This window comes from Macaca thibetana, chromosome 8 (assembly GCF_024542745.1).
Source record: "Macaca thibetana thibetana isolate TM-01 chromosome 8, ASM2454274v1, whole genome shotgun sequence".
Lineage (NCBI taxonomy): Eukaryota > Metazoa > Chordata > Mammalia > Primates > Cercopithecidae > Macaca > Macaca thibetana.
Window position 1 is genome coordinate 65966621 of NC_065585.1, and position 22900 is coordinate 65989520.

A 22900-nucleotide genomic window follows, 5' to 3' on the forward strand; every position below is an offset into this window, starting at 1 on the left:
TGTTTCCTCAGTTGGATAACTTATCCTATCTTTCAGGTATGAATGTCATCAACTTCCTCTAATAAACATTCCGTGAACCCCTCTCCACCAGGGAGTAGATTAGACAACTTTTTACTTTTTTGCAAAAGAATCCTGTATTTTCCCCACTCTAAAATCATGCTGTAGTATGATTGTCTGCTTATTTTTCTGTAATAAAAGGGTTCATATACGTTATTGGCCAAACAAGATAATTTTGAGATTAAAAACAGCATTACAATAACTATAATCTTATACATGTTTAAAATAAGTATTTACTAACAAGTGGGGTTTGGGCCTATGGAAGTGTTATAAAATATTTTTGAAGTAAAATGTTTCTTTAAAAAAGCAATATCTATTTCATCACACACCGGGGCCTATCATGGGGAGGGGGGCGGGCGGAGGGATTGCATTGGGAGTTATACCTGATGTAAATGACGAGTTGATGGGTGCAGCACACCAACATGGCACAAGTATACATATGTAACAAACCTGCACGTTATGCACATGTACCCTACAACTTAAAGTATAATAATAATAAATAAATTTTAAAAAAAATATTTAAAATGGGGCAAATATTTAATTTTCTGTAAATAAACAAAATGTAAATTCCATAAATTGAATGATTGGTAGTGTTTATGGAACATTAAAACTTTACCTTAATGTTAAAAAAAAAAAAAGCAATATCTATTTCTGTTCATAAAAGCAAAATAATATTTGTTTTGATTATCAACACATTAAAAATAAGTAGTATGATTATTTATATTATATATTCATATAATTTAAACACCATCTTAGTTGTACAAGTAATATTGGTCATTTTACTTGTGGACAATGTATTTTTGAAATACAGTTCTATTGTTTTCCATTTTTTCATAAAATTGCCTGCAATTGTTTTCGAAGTTGTACTTTATACTAATAAACTTGAAATTGTTGAAACCTTTAATTGACTGGTCTCTGTAGAATGCATTACTTTTAACTGAGAAAATAGCCTCTCTACATGCACTGAAGTACCTAGTAATCACAAAACATTTTTTGCTAAATACAGCATATTCTCAGTTAATGGAAGTATACTGCATATTTCAAAAAAAGCTAGAGGAAAAGAATTTGAATATCCTCATCACAAAAAAACTGGTAAATATTTGAGAGGATGAAATTCTAATGACTCTGATTTGATCATTATACAATCTCTCTATGTATTGAAACAACGCAATATACCCCACACCTATGTATAGTTAGTATGTATCACAGCTTTTACTTTTAATATTAACATGTATACATATTTTAGTCCTAGTTTTTAATATATTTTATTGTATGTATTTGAGGTTTACAACATAATGTTGTGGAGTATATATAGATACATTGTAGGATATATAATGGTTCTAGAGAGGAGCAGATTAATATATTTGTCATCTCACATAGCTTTTTTTTGCTGTGACAAGAACAGAAAAAAATCTACTTAATTAACAAAAATACTTAACACAATTCAGTTTTATTTAGTCTTCATGTTTGTTGTACATTAAATCTTTAGATTTGTCTGTCCTACCTATCTGCTATCTTGCATCTTTTGACTTACATCTCCTTATTTCCTCTCTCCCTCTCCCACCAATGGTAACCACTGTTTCCCTCTTTATCTCTGTGTATTTAAGCTCTTTTATTATTTTATATTTCACATATAATTGAGATCATGCAATGTTTTTTCTGTGTGTTTCTTATTTCACTTAGCATAGTGTCCTCCTGGTTAATCCATGTTTTGACAAATGGTAGGATCTCCTTTTTAGGGCTATATAATATTTCATTGTGTATAATATACCACATTTTCTTTATCGATACCTCCATCAATGGGCATTTAGGTTCTTTCCATATCTTGACTACTGTGAATAATGCAATGAACACGGGAATGCCAATTTTTACAAGGTGGTGATATTTCCTTTTGGTATATACTCGGAAGAAGGATTTCTGAGTCATATGGCAGTTATATTTTTAATATCTCTAAGAACCTTCATATTTCTTCCCATAATGGCTAGATCAGTCTATGTTCCCACCAATATAGTACACTGCAGTTACCTTTTCTTCACACCCTGGCCAACATTTAGATCTTATCCATTTGATAATAGCCTTGCTTACTGGTATAAGGTGATATCTCACAGTGGTTTTAATTGGCATTTCCATTATGATTAGTGATGTTGAGCTCCTTTTCATATACCTATTGTCCATTTTTATGTTTTCTCTGACGGTCTACTTATACCCTTTGTCCATGTTTTAATTTTTTTTTCTGCTATTGAATTATGTGAGTTTTTAAAATAAATTTTGGATATTAGCCATTATCAGATGTATGATTTGCAAAAATTTTCTTCCAGTCTGTAGCCTGCATTTTCTTTCTTTCTTCTTTTTTTTTTATTGTTTTCTTTGCTGTGTAGAAGCTTTTTAGTGTGATGTAGTCCCATTGATTTATTTTTTCTTTTGTAGCCTGAGCTTTTGGTATGACATCCCAAAAAAACCATTACCAACACCAATGTTGAGGAGTTTTTCCCTGGTGTTCTATGAGTTCTATGGCTTTAGGTCTTACATTTAGGTATTTTATCTATTTTTAGTTGATTTTTATCTATAGTGCAAGATAAGGGTCCAATTTAGTTCAAATATCTTAAGAGGGCCCTTGTTTTTGCTTCCATTCAGAGTACTTTTCTTTGGTAGATTTTTTTTATCAAACAAAAGTCATCACGGATGTCTCAATTTATGACTATTGAGATCATGCAAACTTTTTTGTAAATTCTATCTTTTTTGGTATATATTGCAAGTTTATCCAATTAAAAATAGGAAATTTATCAGACCACATCTCACGAGTTTAAATATTCTGGAGTCCAATACTATAATTTAAAAATTAAATATTTTACGTAGTTTTGCCTTTATTATTTAATTGGTTCCGTTTCTACAAGGATCAGTTTCAATGTCCTCCTCTTTACAACCTTTTTTTTTTTTTTTTTGAGACGGAGTCTCGCTCTGTCACCTAGGCTGGAGTGCTGTGGCCGGATCTCAGCTCACTGCAAGCTCCGCCTCCCGGGTTCACGCCATTCTCCTGCCTCAGCCTCCTGAGTAGCTGGGACTACAGGCGCTCGCCACCTCACCCGGCTAGTTTTTTTGTATTTTTTAGTAGAGACAGGGTTTCACCGTGTTAGCCAGGATGGTCTCGATCTCCTGACCTCGTGATCCGCCCGTCTCGGCCTCCCAAAGTGCTGGGATTACAGGCTTGAGCCACCGCGCCCGGCCTACAACCTTTGTTTTTAAGAATTGGAAATTGATAAAGCTTCACAAGCTAAAGCTTTTTGACATCACAATTGTTAAATACTTTTATTTAAGCTGAGTTTCATAGTACTACTTCAAGTGCTCATACACATCTAAATCTAATTGTTGATGGCCAGCACAGAGAAAAACTACATAGCCACTAGCACAATTTAGAATATGTTTGTACTGAAAACGAGCTTCATCACAAAAATACTCTAGTTTAGTTACCCTGACAACTAGCATCTCTATTTTAATTAGTAATTATGAATAATTAGTAATATTATAGGTAATGTATATAATAGAATAATTAGTAATATTAGCAATTAGTAATTATGAACAATTATGTGCACAACGAATTCCAAGAACATTTCTACTCAGAAAAGTTCAAAAAACTTTTTTAACTTAGTAAGATTATTGTTTCCATTCTGCATGCTTGGTTTCATCAAACTTTGTTATTCATACTATAACAGCAAAAATAATAATTTTCAGTGTTGAACTTTAAAATACTTTACAATATAATTCACAATAATGCAAGGTACTTAACAAAATGAACTTTGAAAGGTGTTATTTCACGTTTACGACTTTGAGGAAAACTCAATCTATTAGTGTAATTGACTTATTTTCTATTTGAAGCATCATTTAACTGCTAGTTCATCTGTTAATGGAAGTAACATACAAAGAGTTGTTGTTTTATACCTTATACATGCAAAAGATTTCTTAAAACCAACAAAGAGTAAATTACTTTAGAAGAGCAATCATTTAATCTAAATGAAAAGTCAGGCCTTAAGAAGAAAGATGTAGGCCAGGCACTGTGGCTCATGCCTGTAATCCCAGCACTTTGGGAGGCCGAGGTGGGAAGATCGCTTGAGATCAGGAGTTGAAGACCAGCCTGGCCAACATGGCGAAACCTAGTCTCTACTAAAAATACAAAAATTAGCCAGGCATGGTGTCGGGTGCTTGTAATTCCAGCTGCTTGGGAGGCTGAGGTGGGAGAATCACTTGAACCTAGGAGGTGGAGGTTGCAGTGAGCCAAGGTCACCCCACTGCACTCCAGCCTGGGTTACAGAGCAAGACTTCATCTCAAAAAAAAAAAAAATGTAAATACACCATCTGAAGTTGCACTGTTACATTATCAACTTGTGCATAACTAAATAACTGTAGGTGCTAGTGATTTGGGGGATGATATACATCACGTAGTTTCCACGGGGTCAATGATATCACTACAGACTCAATTGTTATAGTAAAATGTCAACAAATAGTTTGTGTAATTTACACATTTATCATCAACTTTCTTGAGAAATTGAAGTATTATCTTTAAATTTTCATTAAATGTGCATTTTTCAAAGAAAGAAACATCGTTTTGGAAAGGATAGTTGCTGAATTAAATATAGTAAATAATAAACTACTTTGTATATATTCCATGGTAAGACTATTCAGCCTCTATTTCTCACATATCTCATACACAACCATGATACAATTAGCTGGTTCACCAAATGACCAAGAAGCAATAGCTTCCAATATTTCTCCCACCACCACCACCAGGATCCACAAGAAGTTGGTCATCTCCAAGTCACAAACATCAAACAATTAGTTATTATAATGGCATTATTGAGATAGAATTTCCATATCATAAAAGTAACCCATTTAAAGTGTATAATTCAATGGTTTGTAGCATACTCAGAGTTATGCAACCATCACATCATTATTGTAATTTTATAATGTTATCATTCCAAAAAACCCATATTCATTACAAGTTACTCTCCATCCCTTCCCCCAGCCCAGCTCTAGGAAATCTCTGATCTATTTCTACTTATGGTTTCCTATTATGGACATTGCATATAAATCTAATTACATAATATGTGACCGTTGTGACTGGCTTATTTTATTTTGCATAATATTTTCAAGGTTCATACATTTCATAGCATGTAACAGTACTTTATTTGTTTATATTGTTAAATAATATTTCACTGCATCGGTATGCCATATTAAGTTGGTTTATTAGAGAGTATGATGAACACTGTTCTTTTCAATGCATCAGAAAAGGGTGGGAGAAAGGGAAACAATTTACTGCTGATTATTTCTGAGATTCAACCACATGTTAATCTGAAAACTGTTCATTGCATGCATCTCACACATTATTAATTAAGATGGTGATGAAAGTAAAAAATGAAATTCTATCAAAACCATTCCAGTTGAAAGAAAACATTAGTAAAAATATTTCTTTAAAATATGAAAACTCAAGAAAAAATCCTATACCATATGGGATACTGAGACCACGCATGTAAGTCAGGCATACAGCAGGATTATGGTTACCCTATCTGTTTCTCATACTGGAAAATTATATGTTTTGTGAGAACAGTAGATTAGCATAATGCCTGGCATATAATAGACTCTCAATATGAATTTTTGAATGAGTTATTGAAGATGTTTTCCCAATAAGTATGTTTATTTTAGTTCTGTGAATTTTTAAATGTTTTTAAATTTGTAAGTATTATGGATACATAATAGCTGTACATATTTATAGTGAACATGTGATGTTTTGATAAAAGCATACAATGAGTGTAATGACCAAATCAGGGTCATTGGGTTTTCTATTACCTCTTACCATTTCTGTGTATTAGGAACATTCCAATTCCACTTTTTAAGTTATTTTGAAATACACAATAAAGTATTGTTAATTATAGTCTCCTTATTTTGCTACTGAACACTAGATATTATTTATTCTATCTAAGTATAGTTTTGTATCCACTAACCCTCCCTCTTTATCGCCCCCACCGCACTACACTTCTCAACCTCTGGTAACCACCATTCTACTCTCTACCTCCATGAGATCAATTTTTCTCTTTCTTGCCTCCCACAGATGAGTGAGAACATGTGATTTTTGTCTTTCTGAGTCTGGCTTATTTCACTTAACATAATGTCTTCCAGTTTCATCCACGTTGCTGCAAATGACAGAATTTCATTCTTTTATGGTTGAATAATATTCCCTTGTGTATATATCACATTTTCTTTATCCGTTCATCCATTCATGGATAACTAAGTTGATTCTATGTCTTAGCTATTGTGAATAATGCTGCAATAAACATGGGAGAGCAGATGTCTTTTCACATGGTAATGTTCTTTCTATTAGATGTATACCAAGCAGTGGTATTGCTGGATCATATAATAGTGCTACCTTTGTGGTTTTTTTGTTTTGTTTTGTTTTGTTTTGTTTTTGAGGAACTGCCATTGTTCTTCATAGTGGCTATACTAATTTACGTTTTCACCAACAGTATATGAGGGCTCCCCTTTTTCCCACATCCTTGCCACTATCCATTACTGTCTGTCTTTTTAATACAAAGCCATTTTAACTGGGATGAGATGATATCTTACTGTAGTTTTGATTTTCATTTCTCTGATGATTAATGATGTTGAGTATTTTTTCATATACCTGTTGTCCATCTGCATGTCTTCTTTTAGAAATGATCATACAAATTTTTTCTCATTTTTAAATTGGATTATTTATTTATTTTTCCAATTGAGTTATTTGAACTACTTGTATATTCTGGTTATTAATCCCTTGTCAGATGGATAGTTTGAAAATATTTTTTCTCCCATTCTGTGGATTGTCTCTTCACTTTGTTGATTGCTTTATTTGCTATGGAGATGCTTTTTAACTTGTTGTGACCCCATTTGTTCATTTTTCCTTGGGTTGTCTGTACTTTTAAGGTCTTAACTGAAGAAATCTTTGCCCAGACTAGTGTCCTGGAGTGTTTCCTCAATGTTTTCTTCTAGTAGTTTTATAGTTTCAGGTCTTAGATTTAAACCATTTTGATTTGATTTTTACATATGGTGAGAGATGGAGTCTAGTTTTAGTCTTCCGTGTATGAATATCCAATTTTCCCAGATTGAAGAGACTGACATTTCCCAATATATGTTATTAGTACATCTGTTGAAATTTAGTTGCTTGTAAGTGTGTGAATATATTTCTGGGTTCTGTATTCTGTTCCATTGGTCTATGTATCTGTTTTTTATGCCAGTGCCAAGCTGTTTTGGTTACTATAGCTTTGTAATATAATTTGAAGTCAGGCAATGTGGTACCTCCAGCTTTGTTCATTTTGCTTGGGATAGATTTGGCTATTCTGAGTATTTTGTGGTTCTAAACAAATTTTAGAATTTCTTTTTATATCTGTGAAAAATATAATTGGTATTTTGATAGGAATTTCATTGAACCTGTAGATTGTTTGGAGTGTTATGGATATTTTAATAATGCTGGTTCTTTCAATTCATGAATATGGAATATCTTTCTAGTTTTTAGGTCCTCTTCAATTGCTTTTTAAATTATTATTATACTTTAAGTTTTGGGATACATGTGCAGAACGTTCAGGTTTGTCACATAGGTATACACATGCCATGGTGGTTGACTGTACCCATCAACCCATCATCTACATTACACATTTCCCTTATGCTATCCCTCCCCTAGCCCCCTACCTTCTTGATAGGCCACAGTGAGTGATGTTTCTCTCCCTGGGTCCATCTGTTCTCATTGTTCAACTCCCACTTATGAGTGAGAATATGCAGTGTTTGTTTTTCTGTTCCTGTGTTAGTTTGCTGAAAATGATGGTTTCAAGATCATCCATGTCCTTGCAAAGGACATGAACTCACCCTTTTTATGGCTCCATTGTATTATATGGTGCATATGTGCCATATTTTCTTTATCCAGTTTAACATTTATTGGCATTTGGGTTGGTTCTAAGTTTTTGCTATTGTGAAGAGTGCTGCAATAAACATACTTGTGCATGTGTCTTTATAGTAGTATATATAGTATATATATAGTATAGTGTCTTTATAGATTTATAATCCTTTGGGTATATACCCAGTAATGGGATTGCTGGGTCAAATGCTATTTCTGGTTCTAGATCCTTGAGGAATTGCCACACTGTCTTCCACAATGGTTGAACTAATTTACAATCCCACCAATGGTGTAAAAGTGTCCTATTTCTCCACATCCTCTCCAGCATCTGTTGTTTCCTGACTTTTTATGATCGCCATTCTAACTGGCATGAGATGTATCTCATTGTGGGTTTGATTTGCATTTCTCTAATGACCAGCAATTATGAGCTTTTTTGCATATGTTTGTTGGCTGCATAAATGTCTTCTTTTGAGAAGTGTCTGTTCATATCTTTCACCCACTTTTTGATGAGGTTGTTTGTTTTTTTCTTGTAAATTTGTTTAAGTTCCTTGTACATTCTGGCAATTAGCCCTTTGTCATATGCATAGCTTGCAAAAATGTTCTACCATTCTGTAGGTTGCCTGTTCACTCTGATGATAGTTCCTTTTGCTGTGCAGAAACTCTTTAGCTTAATTAGATACCATTTGTCAATTTTGGCTTTTATTGCCATTGCTTTTGGTGTTTTAGTCAGTCTTTGCCCATGCCTATGTCCTGAATGGTATTGCCTAAGTTCTGGCCAGGGCAATCAGGCAAAAGAAAGAAATAAAGGGTATTCAAATAGGAAGAGAGGAAGTCAAATTGTCTGTTTGCAGATGACATGATTGTATATTTAGAAAACCCCAACGTCTCAGCTCCAAATCTGCTTAAGCTGATAACCAACTTCAGCAAAGTCTCAGGATACAAAAATCAATATGCAAAAATTGCAAGCATTCCTATACACCAACAATAGGCAAACAGAGAGCCAAATCATGAGTGAACTCCCATTCACAATTGCTACAAAGAGAATAAAATACCTAGGAATACAACTTACAAGGGATGTGAAGGACTTCTTCAAGGAGAACTACAAATCACTGCTCAAGGACATAAGAGAGGACACAAACAAATGAAAAAACATTCATGCTTATAGATAGGAAAAATCAATATCATGAAAATGGACATACTGCACAAAGTAATTTATAGATTCAATGCTGTTCCCATCAAGCTACCAATGACTTTCTTCACAGAATTAGAAAAAAATTACTTTAAATTTCATATGGAACCAAAAAAGAGTCCGTATAGCTAAGACAATCCTAAGCAAAAATAACAAAGCTGGAGGTATCATGCTACCTGACTTCAAACTAAGGCTACAGTAACCAAAACGGCATGGTACTGGTACCAAAACAGATATATAGACCAATAGAACCGAACAGAGGCCTCAGAAAAATGCCACATATCTACAACTATCTGATCTTTGACAAACCTGACAAAAACAAGCAATGGGGAAAGGATTCCCTATTTAATAAATGGTTTTAGGAAAAATGGCTAGCCATATGCAGAAAACTGATACTGTATCCTTTCCTTACATCTTATACAAAAATTAACTCAAGATGGATTAAAGACTTAAACGTAAGACCTAAAACCATAAAAACCCTAGAAAGAGAACCTAGGCAATTTCTTTAATTAATGTTTTATATCTTTCTTTGTAGTGATCTTTCACTTTCTTTAGTCAAGTTTATTTTTAGGCATTTTATTTTATTTGTAACTATTGTAAACAGGAATAATTTCTTAGTTTCACTGCTGGCATATAGAAATGCTAGTTTTTTTAATGTTGATTTTATATTCTGCAACTTTAGTGAATTTATCAGTTCTAGTCACCTTTTGTTGGATTCTTTCAGTTTTTCTAAAGATAAGATCATATCATCTGAAAATAAGGATAATTTGTCCTTTTCCTTTCCAATACTCTTTACTTCTTTCTCTTGTTCAACTGCTTCAGCTAAAACTTCCAGCTGTATGCTGAATAACAGTGAGGAAAGTGGACATTATTGTAGGGTTCAAGATATTAGAGAAAAGGTTTTCAGTTTTTTCCTGTTTAGTATGATACTAGCTGTGGGTTTACTGAATATGTTTTTTATCGTGTTGAGGTATGTTCCTTTTATACCCATTTTTAAGAGTTTTTATTATAAAGTGATGTTGAATTTTATTATCAAATGCTTAATTGACATTGATTGAAATGATCATATGGTTTTGGTCTTTCATTCTGTTGATGTGATGTGTCACGTTTTTGATTTCTATATGTTGAACCATCCTTGTGTCATTTTGATAAATGCCACTTTATCATGATGAATGATCTTTTTAATGTGTTGCTGACTTCAGCTTGCTAATATTTTGTTGAGGATTTTTACAATTATGTTCATCCGAGATATTGACCTATAGTTTTCCTTTTTCTTGTGTATCTGCCTGGTTTCAGTATCAGGATAATACTGGTCTCAGAGAATTAGTTTGGAAGAATTCTTTTTCCATTGATTTTTTGGAATGGCTGGAATGGAAATGGTATTAGATATTTAAATGTTTGGTAGAATTCAGCAGTGAAGCCATCAGGTCCTGGGTTTTTCTTTGATGGAAGACTTTTTATTCCTACTTCTGTCTTACTTGTTATTAGTCTATTCGGGTTTTGAATTTCATTCTTGGTAGGGTGTATGGGACTTGTAAATTATTAATTTATTCTAGGTTTTCCAATTTATTGACGTATAATTGCTCATAACAGTCTCTAATGATCCTTTGAATAATTGTGGTAACAGCTGTAATGTCTCTATTTTCATCTCTGATTTTATATTTAGGTCTTCTCTCCTAAGATAACTTTGCCATAATAAGATGATGGCGCTTTATCTGAAAGCCACTAGTACAAATAATGACTCCACCCCATAATTTATGCCTTATACAAATGTTAACTCCATATTTATTTCTTTGAATTATAATTTATAAGGATATAATATTATACATAAATTAAGATAACAACACCTACTTTTGTACATTATATTTTTTGAAAGTAAATGATTTAAAAGTATTATTTCATTTAATTCTCACATTATTGGTTTTACAGAGAGGTAGTTACCTCTTCCCTGTCACAGGTTGGCTTCCCTAGGAAGCTGACTCTGAAACAGAGATTAGAATACAGGATGTTGATCAGGGAGTATTATGGGTATAAACACATGGAAAAAGAGGAAGCAAAAACGGACAACGAGAGAGTTGTAGTCTTGATGCAAGATACAGGTGGTCTTATGGGAAGTTCTAAAATTGACATGACCCTTTAGAATTGTCTCAAGTTGTAGGAGAAAGGCAGACTTCATTATATTTCCATGATGAGTCATTGGGTATGGGCTGCCTAAGGAAGGGGGCAAAACATTGGGCAAGGGGCATGTCTCCAACAAAGACATTTTCTGTAGCGGGCTGATAGCGGTGGCCTGCCTTAGGGAAGTGCTTATGGAAGTTGGGAAAACAAGCCCTTTATTTCTATAAGGGATCTGGGCAGCACGCTCTCTATGACAAACACTTGCCATTAATTCCTTTTATTAGCTCAGAGTTCAGTAGGTCAGAAGTCCAGCCACATTTCAACTGGGTTCTCTGGTCAAAGTCTCACAAGGCTGAAATCAAGGTGTCAGCCAGACTGGAGTCTCATTTGCAATGAGAGTTCTTTTTGCAAACTCATTTAAGTTGTTGGCATAATTTAGTTCCTTGTAGTTTTAGGATTGAGACACTCATATCCTAATGATGATTCACCTTCACAGAAATTCAAAAAATATCTATATGCTTTCTTGTTTTGAGGCATAGGGAGAAAGTCTCTCTGATTCTTTACATTTTAAAACTCTAGATCCCCATTTTATCCTCACCTGAGTAGGACAGATTCTCATTAGATAATTTCCAATCTGATTAACTTAACTGAATGTGGTACTTTAATTATATCTGCTAAAATCACTATTGCATGTAATAAAACAAAATGATGAGGTTGATAATGCATCATATTTACAGGCTTCACCCATACTCAAAAGCAATGCATTATACACAATGGGTTAAAAATCTCAAGGATTGTCTTGGAATTCTGCTTGCCATGGGCACACAGAAAACCTCAGTGACAAAGAGGCTGTTGGAGGTAGAGAGGTTGGTCTACTGTGTTCTGTCATGTGATAACTCTTAGATACAGGAAGGACCTTGTAATTAAACATGTGGCATCTGAGATTAACACAGAAATCCCTAACCAGTAATTCAACTTGACAAGAACAGATTAGATATTTTTCCTGTGCTAAGTATAGATTAGAGTTGTGAAATGGAAGACAAGGGAAATTTAGAAAAATTTGGAGATTCAAAGTGTTCAACCTTATTGCATATGCCACAGTATTTCCATCCTATTTCCTGGGATTATATTATTTCCCCAGCAATGGTTTCTTATTACTTTGAGACATAACTGAATTAAGTATCTAGTTGGCATTGCAACTGCAATTTTGAGAGTCCATTCCTGATATTGGTCCTCAGTTTATCCGCTCTGTCACTTTAGGAGGTAAGGGATTTGTTCAAAGTTACCACCAAGGCTTTCTCATTTTCGATTTATATTCTGAGTTGGAATTTCACAGTCTTTGCTTCCTCTTTTTCTTGTGTAAGCTCTGTAGGACATTTAGTAAAAGGTAATGTGTATACAATATTAATAATCACTATTGTTTTTCAACCCCTTATTATCCATGAAGTTTGTGGTTGCTTATTATGTTCCCGGTTACAGGCTGTTGCAGAACCAGCCACTGCCAGGGTCACTTCGGTTCTTGTGTTCAGCTCCAGTCACCCACACCAGTGACCCCCTTCTCTGAAGGTGAGCACCTTTTTGGAGTCATTGATATTATTTCTTACCAAGGGACCTGATCCAGCCCACTTCAATTCAACAGAAATATTTGTATAAGGGGAAAGATCAAGGTTGGTGTTCTGCTCCTCCCAAGAGAAATCCTAGTCCCTGTGTAAATTGCTCACTTCTTGCCACAGGGACAACTCCTTATATCAAGTGGTATTGCCATCTTTTCAGGCCACAGAAGATGCTTTTTCAACCTGCTGTGGAGTAATGACTTTCATAATGGCTTATAATATTTTGAACAAAGAAAATCACTTAAGTGATTAAATAAAAGTTACAAAAATTAGTCCTAAGGTGATTTGCAACTCTCTCTTCACACACAGAAGATATTGGTACAATGTTCTAAATGTTCCTTCTTCAGGCATCTATCTTACACACAAATGTGATCATATTCTATCTATTTTGCATCCTGCTTTACTTCACTTAATATTCAATTATAATATTTTTCAATGACTTTGTAAAATATAATAATAAATTTAAATGGCTGAATAATATATAAAATCCTTTCAAATTATACTTAACAATTTCACATCTAACTGATATCATTGAATTGTTGGTATAGTAATTTTACTGTTGATATTTAACTTGATCATGTTGTGGCCTCTTAAAATAAACACACTGATATATGGAGATTTGGAGGATTTTTTTAAGTACTAAAAAAGGAAAATTTATATAATAGAGGAGAAGCTACACACTCATGGTACACTTATAGCCCATTTTCTGATAAAGTAGGAGTTTTTATGTAACATTGGGATGGACTTATTGACATAGGTAAGCTACAGTCACAAGTTATTCAATCAAATACTAATTTAGGTGTTACTGTGATGGTAATTTATAGACTTAAATAAAGTCAATACTCAGTTGACTTTATGAGACATTATCCTAGATAATTTAGCAGAGCCTCATTTCACCAGTTGGAAAGCCTTAAAAGCAATACTGAAGCTTCTCTGAGGCAGAAGAAATTTAACTTGTGGCCAGAAGCTGCAGCCCATAACCAAGAGTTCCACCCGGCCTTATGGATTTTAGACTAGCCTGATCAGTCCTCACAATCATATAAACCAATTTCTTGAAAAAAATAACCTTACAATATATCTCCTACTGGTCTGTTTCTCTGGATAAATGGTGATGGATACAGACATTGCTTTCCTGACATTGTTCTAGAGCAACATAATCATATGGATGAGTTTTCTGAATTGTTTCTGGGGTTTGAGAATTTGGTTCCCTCATGTGATTTTATACACACACACACACACACACACACACACACATACACATACACACATACATACACATATATATACTTTTTGGGTTTTTTGAGACAGAGTCTTGCTCTGTCACCCAGGCTGGGGTGCAGTGGTGCGATCTCGGCTCACTGAAAGCTCCGCCTCCCAGGTTCACGCCATTCTCCTGACTCAGCCTTCCCAGTAGCTGGGACTACAGGCGCCGCCACCACGCCCGGCTAATTTTTGTATTTTTAGTAGAGACAGGGTTTCACCGTGTTAGCCAGGATGGTCTTGATCTCCTGACCTCGTGATCCGCCTGCCTCAGCCTCCCAAAGTGCTGGGATTACAGGCGTGAGCCATGGCACCTGGCCCTCATGTGATTATATTTAAAAGCACTAATGACTATTTCCAGTGATAAAGAGAACACCAGAAATCCATGGTATAATATGACAAAAGAGATATGGAAAATATAACTATTGAATACTTGTGATCAAATACCTGTAGAAGTTGAAGTTATAGGTCACCATTTATTTGCTACCCTAGAATATTTTTCTCAAACTTTAAGAGTATAGTGGAGCTGGTCAGTTGCTCCTAGCTGTTCCAGAAATAAAAGAAGAAGTGCGAGACTTCAAATTCCAGCTCAAGTTCCACCTAAATAATGTAATAGTCTCTTTTTTATGCCCTAAAAGTCACCCTTATCTTTTCTACCTACAGGTCTGAGATTTCTGAAAATTAAACCCCGAATCTCCCTGTGATTGACTGAATTACAAAACAAATTGAATTTCTAACCTCACAATGTGTTTTCTGTTAAAATGATTGGGAAGGAATGGGATCCTGAAAATTGGAATGAGGGCATATTGACACACCCCAGTGAAGCTGGGGACATTGAACCCTTGAATTTGGGCAATTTTCTTGCTAGGAGAAGCAGCCATCCACTCCTGTCTAAGGAGGTTATCTGTTCTTCCTAAAGAATCTGTAATTGCCCTGCAAAGTACTGCTGATTTTTCTTAGGACCTATCTCTACCACCCTTCTCTGCATCTAGACCTGCAAATAGACTTAAGTCTCAGCTGAGCCCAAACTGTAAGGTACAGTAAAAGAACTGCAAGAACAACAGAATGATTTTTCCAATTGATACACACAGAAATCTGGGGAATTAGGTGAGGGAATGGGTCTTAAGAGTGTGGCATTATGGTGGAAGGAATATAAAGTTGGATTAATCTGATGTATTACTATGGCTCACCAAGATTAGTGGTCTAGGAAGGGCTCTAACAGTGTGTTTTGTCCATAGGTTGAAACATGAAACTAAAGGTGGCCTACAATAAATGAAGTTGAAATGTCAGAATTGCCTTGGTATACTATGGAGGAATGCATCTAAAGTCTTAGGGAGGTCGAAATGTTTGAATAGATTTATCATGTAAGAACTGCTTATCCAATTGGAGAGTCCAGAAGACATACCTTTTACCACAATTGTGAGACATAAATTTATAAGGGGAGTCCTAGCATCCTTGAGACCTCTGTCTTTATTCTTTTCTGTAAGTCAGAAATTACAGTGGAAACTGCCGCTATTTAACTGGGATCATCAAAAACCAGGTAGTCACCGCAATAAACTGCAGAGTCAAAGCAGTAACCAGAATATTGTAACTCACAAAGACGTATGGCATTAGCTAGTTGATAATTATGTCACTAGAAAAGAATTAGATGGACAGTCTAATGAATGATGTGTATAGGTGGAAAAGTTCCAGGTCTAGTAAGCAGAAGTCTAATTCAAATCACCAAAACAGAGAGACATAGCACCTCAGTCAATTTCCAGGCTTAGACAATTTACCATCCCAGCACCCCTTAAATAAAAGGGAGGCTAAGTCCTTTTGAGGTCCAGTGCACTGCCAAAAAATGTGTTTATACTATTAATCTTTCTTCTGGTCTTTCCTAAAGAGATCTAGTTATTTTACCAGTGAGCTTGTGCTTTGGAAAACAGAAATAATTAGACCTTTGGAAGATTACTGAACACTGACTAAAATGACACTAATTTCTGGACACCCAAATGTCACTGTGGAGGCATAAGAGAGGCTTATGAAGGTCAGGTGATTAATTGATCAATGGAATTTTAGTTCGTAGCTGTCTCACAGTGGGTTCAGCATGTGCCTGAACAAGTCCTGTGATTATTTATCCAGTTCCAGAAGCATTATTGGAATAGACACATTCAGAATGCAACAGAATCTCTACATTGGTTTCCTGACTTGTGAAATAAGGGCTATTATAGAAATTAATATGTAATAATCATTTAAGAAAATTAATTGAAAGTCATTATAACTGCCTCTACCTAGGAAAATAGTAAGCTAAAAGTAATGCTGCAATCCTGGAGGACATAAAACATGTGAGCATAGTGACATCCCACCACAACCACATTCAATTTATCTATTTGGCCTGTGCACAAAACAGATGGATCTTGGAGAATGACAGTGGATTATTGTCAGCTTAATCAGGTGGTGATTCCAATTAGAGCTGCTGTTCCAGAGGTGGTTTCATTGCTTGGACAAATTAACACATCCTCAGGTATTTGGTATACAGCTCTTCACCTGAAAAAATGATCTTTTTGCTATATATGTTAGTAAACATCATTAGAAGCAGTTTTATCTCAGTTGGAAAAGCCAGCAATACACCTTTACTGTTCTACTTACAGGATGTGTCCATTATTCAGACTTATATCATCATTTAGTCCACTGGGACCTTGATTGATTTTCCTTTCTGCAGAAAATCAGTCCGTTCCATTGCATTGATGACATTATGCTGATTGGACCTGGTAACCAGAAAGTAGCAACTGTTCTGGACACTTGTGTTTCAGAGGGTGGGAAATATAGTTCACAAAATTTGAGAGGCCTTCCATATCAACTAAGTTCCCAGGGTCTAATGGTGACAGGAAGGTCAAAGTATTCCTTCCCAGGTGAAAAATAAGATTTTGTATCTCGTTGGTCCTCCTATAGCCAAAAAAGAAGCACAATGAATAGAGGGCCTCTTTAGATTTTCAAGGCAGCACATAGTTCTTTTTGTGTGTACTGCTCCAGCCCATTTACTGAAGGACCTGAAAAGCTGCTAGTTTTGAGTAGAAGCAAGATCAAGAAAGAGCTCTGCATCAGGTTTAGCCTGCTGTGCAAGCTGCTCTGACATTTGGGCCATGTGTCACCAACAAGCCATGATCCGGAAGATCTGATGACATTTAAAATATCAATGTCAGAGAGAGATGCTTTTTGGAGTCTTTGGCAGCCTCTTATAAGTGAATCATGACACAGACTCAGGATTTTAGAGTAAAATTCTACTATTTTCTGCAGATATATAAAGTAAGTCCTCACTTGACCTAATCTACAGGTTCTCAAAAACTGCAACTTCAAGCAATATGCATATTTCTGGTAACAGAAACATCACCCAACTTTTAAATAAAGATGAAAACACCTCTAATATTAAAAATTTAAATAAATGTGGGCTACACACATATTTAAGAAAGATTAATGAAAACAAGTGAGATAACTGTTTACCCAATTATTCCAGTTCAGGGTCACAAGTGGCTGGAGCCTATCTCAGCAGCTCAGGGTGCAACCCGGGCAGGACCCCATCCATCACAGGGTGCACTCATGCACACCCACACTCACTCCAATGGGGCTGCTTTAAACACTCCAGTGCACCTAACATGCACAACTTTGGGATGTGGGAGAAGACAGGAGTCCCTGAAGAAAACCCACATAGACACGGGGAGAATGTGCAAACTCCACACAGTCGGTGGCCTGAAAGGGAATCGATTTTTTTTTTTCTTATCAACATTATAACAAAATGACATTATTTGAGGAGAGGTGTATTCTATTTTTAAGAAACAGTTTTTGGCTTTGTCCCACGTCTTAATAGGGACCGAAAATATTATAATGGACTACCAAGTTATAATGTGATCTGAGCTGTCCATCAGGAACTGGGTGCTGTCTAATCTACTAAGCCTGGAAGTTAGGCATGCACAGCAGCACTGTGCCAGTCAATGGAAGTGGTATATGTGAGGCTTGAGGAGGCTTTCAGGGCAATAGTAAGTTACATAAGGAAGTGACTCAAATGCCCACGGCCCTACTCCTGCTACATTATCAGCCCACACCAATGACCTCATTGGGAGTTTTTATCAGTTAACTGAGAAAGTGAAAACTCAGACCTGGTTTACAGATAGTTCTGCACAACATGCAGCACCAGCCAAAAGCAGAAAACTCCATCACTCTAGCTCTTTTCTGGGACATTTTTGAAGGACAGTGGTGAGGAAAAGTTCTTTCAGTGGGCACAACTTAGAGCAGTTCACCTCATTGTTCACTTTCCTTTGAAGGAGAAATGGTCAGATATATGACTCTGTATTATTCAGTGGGGTGAGGCTGATGGTTAGGAACTTGGAAGAAACATAGTTGGAAAGATTGGTGACAAAGAAGTCTTGGAAAGAGGTGTGTATATAGATCTCGCAGAATGAATAAAGCGGGTGAACATGTTGGCATCTCTTATGAATCTTCAACAAAGGATTACATCAACAGATAATGATTTAATAATCAAGCAGATACGAAAAAATGTGTGGATACAAGTCATCTCTTTCTTCAGACACTCCAGCCACTAACTGATGAGCTCTGAACGAATTGGCTATGATGTCAGGAATGGAGATGATTCATGGGCTCAGAAACACGGAATTATACTCACTGGGGCTTTCCTGACCTAAGTCTATACTCTGCCAGCAGCAAAGACCAACACTGAGTCCTCATAATAGAACCACGCCCCAAGATAACAGCCAACTACCTGATGGTTGCTTGATTACAGAGAACTGCTCCCATCATAGAAGATACATTGTTCTTACTAGAACAGACACTTCTTCTGAACATGGACTCTCTTTCCTCGCACACAATATTTCTGCCAAAATGAGCACCTGTCCACTTAAAGAATATTTTATCCACCATCACAGTATTATACACAGCTCTGGTCAAGGAACTTACTTTGTAGTGATTAAATGTGGCAATGATCTCATGCTCATGGAATCCACTAGCCTATCTTCCAAATTGTCTTGAAGCAGCTGACTTTCTAGAATGTTGGATGGTCTTTTGAAGACTCAGTTACACTTTCAGCCAAATGGAAATGTCTAGAAGGAGTCAGGAGAGGGGCAATTTCCTCTAGGATGTGTTAATGCTCTACATCACCATCCATTACATGGTGCTGCTTTCTCTATGGGCAGGGTTTATTTGACCAGGAATTAAGGAGTGGAAATGGGAGTAACTCTATGCACTATTACCCTTAATGATCTATCAGATATATTTTTGCATTATGTCTCCTCAGCTGTAGCCTATGATGGTGTAGAGGTCTTTGTTCCAAAAGGAGAAATACTTCCACCAGGAGACAGAACAATGATTACAGCAAAATGGATGTTGAGGCTACTACCTGCCCACTTTGGGTTCCTCGTCCTTCTTAATCAATATGCAAAGACGAAGTTAATCTATTGTCTGGGATAATAGATCCTGATTATTAAGGGGACACTGGGTCGCTACTACACATGACTGGAAAGATTTTTTAAATGTAAGAGATTATTTGTGATGTCTCCCACATCCTATAACTAAAACCTATATTAGTCCATTCTCATGTTGCTAATAAACACATATCCAAGTCTGAGTAATTTATAAAGGAAAGAAGTTTAATTGACTCACAGTTCAGCATGACTGGGGAGGCCTCAGGAAACTTGCCATTATGGCAGAAGCAGAAGCAAACACATCCTTCTTTACATTGTGGCAGCAAGAAGAACTGCAGAGCAAAGTTAGAGAAAAGCCCCTTATAAAACCATCAGATCTCGTGAGAACTCACTCACTATTATGAGAACAGCGCGGAGGTAACCGCCCCCATGATCTACTTACCTCCCACCAGGTCCCTCCTGTGACACATGAGGATTAGGGGAACTACTATTCAAGATGAGATTTGGCTGGCAACGTAGCCAAACCATATCATTCCACCCTGGACCCTCCCAAAACTCAGGTCCTCAAAATTCAAAACATAATCATTTCCTTCCAACAGTCCCCCAAGATATTAACTCACTCTAGCATTAACTCAAAAGTCCAAGTCCAAAGTGACATCTGAGACAAGACAAGTCCCTTGTCTTACTAGGGGCCTGTAAAATCAAAAGGAAGTTAGCTATATAATGGGGACAGACACTGGGTAAATACACCCATTCCAAATGGGAGAAACTAACCAAAACAAAGGGGGTTCAGGACCTATGCAAGTCTGAAATTCAACGGGGCAGTCATTAAACAGCAAAGTTCCAAAATGATCTCCTTTGACTCCCTGACTCACATCCAGGTTAGACTGATGCGAGAGATGGGCTCCCACAACCTTGGGCAGCTCTGCCCCTGTGGCTTTGCAGGGTACAGCACCACTCTTGGGTTTTTTCATGGCTGGCGTTGAGTGTCTGTGGCTTTTCCAGGTGCACAGTGTAAGCTGTCGGTGGATCTACCACTCTGGGTTCTGGACAATGGTGACCCTCTTCTCACAGCCACACTAGGCAGTGCCCAAGTGGGGACTCTGTGTGGGGGCTCTCACTTCACATTTCCCTTCTGCACTGACCTGGCAGAGGTTCTCCACGAGGACTCCACCCCTGCACCAAACTTCTCCCTGGACATCCAGACATTTCCATACATCCTCTGAAATCTAAGCGAAAGTTCCCAAACCTCAATTCTTGTCTTATGTGCCTCTGCAGGGCCAATACCAACACCAAGACCCAACCCAAGAGTTGGGTCTTGCACCCTCTGAAGCAATGACCTGAGCTGTAACTTGGCCTCTTTTTGTCACCACTGGAGCAGCTGGGACACAGGGCTCCGGAAACTTACAATCATGGCAGAAGGGAAAGCAAACACATCTTTTTTCACATGGCAGCAGCAAGGAGAAGTGCAGAGCAAAGTGGAGGAAAATTCCCTTATAAAACCATCAGATTGGGGCCGGGTGTGGTGGCTCATGCCTGTAATCCCAGCACTTTGGTAGGCCGAGGAGGGCGGATCATGAGGTGAGGAGATCGAGACCATCCTGGCTAATATGGTGAAACCCCGTCTCTACTAAAAATACAAAAAATTAGCCAGGTGTGGTGGCAGGCGCCTGTAGTCTCAGCTTCTCAGGAGGCTGAGACAGGAGAATGGCGTGAACCTGGGAGGCGGAGCTTGCAGGGAGCCGAGATTGTGCCACTGCACTCTAGCCTGGGCAACAGAGTGAGACTCTGCCTCAAAAACAAACAAACAAACAAACAACCATCAGATTTTGTGAGAACTCACTCACTATCACAAGAATAACATAGAGGTAACCACCTCCATGATTCAATTACCTCCCACCAGGTACCTTCAATGAAATGTGAGGATTATGGAAACTACAGCACAAGATGAGATTTGGGTAGGAACACAGCCAAACCATATCAAATCAATGGATACCCACAACCCAATCCAGGCAGAACTGCTAGTGGCCCAATGCTTCAGGCATGAAAGTTTGGTTCAATTCACCAGGCAAAGAACCATGACTAGTTGCGCTGCTTGCTGAGGGCAAACGGAATATTAAAAGAGTAGATGAAGAAAGTAGTTATAAATACCAGTTACAAGAGCATGACCAGTTACAGAAACAAGGATTGTAAGAGTTACAGTATTCCTTCCTTATTTTATTTTGAATATGTTTGCATATTTATATTAACCATTTTTTTAAAGTTTCTTCCCTGTCTTATTCCCTTAAATGGTAGTTAACTTTATTTTGCAGTAAGTTACAGGATATCAAAGGAGAAGAGTGAACAACATCCAAGGATTTGTAAAAAAAAAAAAAAAAAAAAAAAAAGCAGACTGGGCACAGCGGCTCACACCTGTAATTCCAGCACTTTGGGAGGCCCACGCGGGCGGATCACCTGATGTCAGGAGTTTGAGACCAGCCTGGCCAACATGGTAAAACCCCGTCTCTACTAAAAATAAAAAAATTACCTGGGTGTAGTGGCAGGCACCTATAATATCAGCTACTCAGGAGGCTAAGGCAGGAGAATCACTTGAACCTGGGAAGAGGAGGTTACAGTGAGCCAAGATTATGCCATTGCACTGTAGCCTGGGTGACAAGAGTGACACTTCATTTCAAAAAATAAAATAAAATAAAATAAAAACAAACAAAACCAAAACAGAACAGTTGCACTAATTTAGGTGGATCCATGACTTTGTTACTCACTTTATTTAGAGTTTGACTTTAGGAATGTGTATAGGTGCCAGATTGACAGGTGGGCTATTATGGTGATTTACTGTGTCAACCCGGCCAGGGCTCATCCTCTAGTTATTCAAATACTAATCTAGATGTTGCTATGAAGCTATTTTGTAGATGTTATTAAATCCTGAAATCAGTCGACTTTTAGCAAAGGGGATTTTTCTAGATAATCTGGTGGGTACTGATTTAATTAGTTGAAAGACTTTAAAAGCAGAGCTGAGGTATTCCTGAGAATAAACTTATGCTTGTGGACAACCACTTCCACTTCTGCCCAGTAGTCCCATTCTTCCCTTACTGATGACTCACCCTATGGATTTTGGAACTTTCTAGGCATCCCCTGTAAGCTAATTTCTTGTCACAAATTTCTCAGTATATATCTCCTAATGGTTCTGCTTTTCTGGTGAACTAGACTGTATTAGTCCATTTTCACACTGCTGATAAAGATATACCTGAGACTGGGAAATTTACAAAAGAAAGAGGTTTAATAGACTTAGAGTTCCATGTGGCTAGGGATGCGTCACAACCATGGTGGAAGGTGAAAGGCT

At 36.8% G+C, this 22900-nt stretch overlaps 1 long non-coding RNA gene across 5 annotated transcripts in view; it reads right to left on the reverse strand.

Moving 5' to 3' along the window:
• Positions 1-800: 800 nt before the first annotated feature.
• The window catches only part of LOC126961638 (uncharacterized), a 196831-nt gene continuing 174731 nt past the window's right edge, over positions 801-22900 (reverse strand). For 3 of the 5 annotated variants that reach the window (XR_007728374.1, XR_007728371.1, XR_007728370.1), the window contains exons 5-6: positions 3289-22155; positions 801-2981 (exon numbers count right to left, since the gene is read on the reverse strand). This is a non-coding gene — a long non-coding RNA (uncharacterized LOC126961638). The remainder of the gene's footprint in view (positions 2982-3288; positions 22156-22900) is intronic. The other 2 variants (XR_007728373.1, XR_007728372.1) reach the window with 2 other exon arrangements.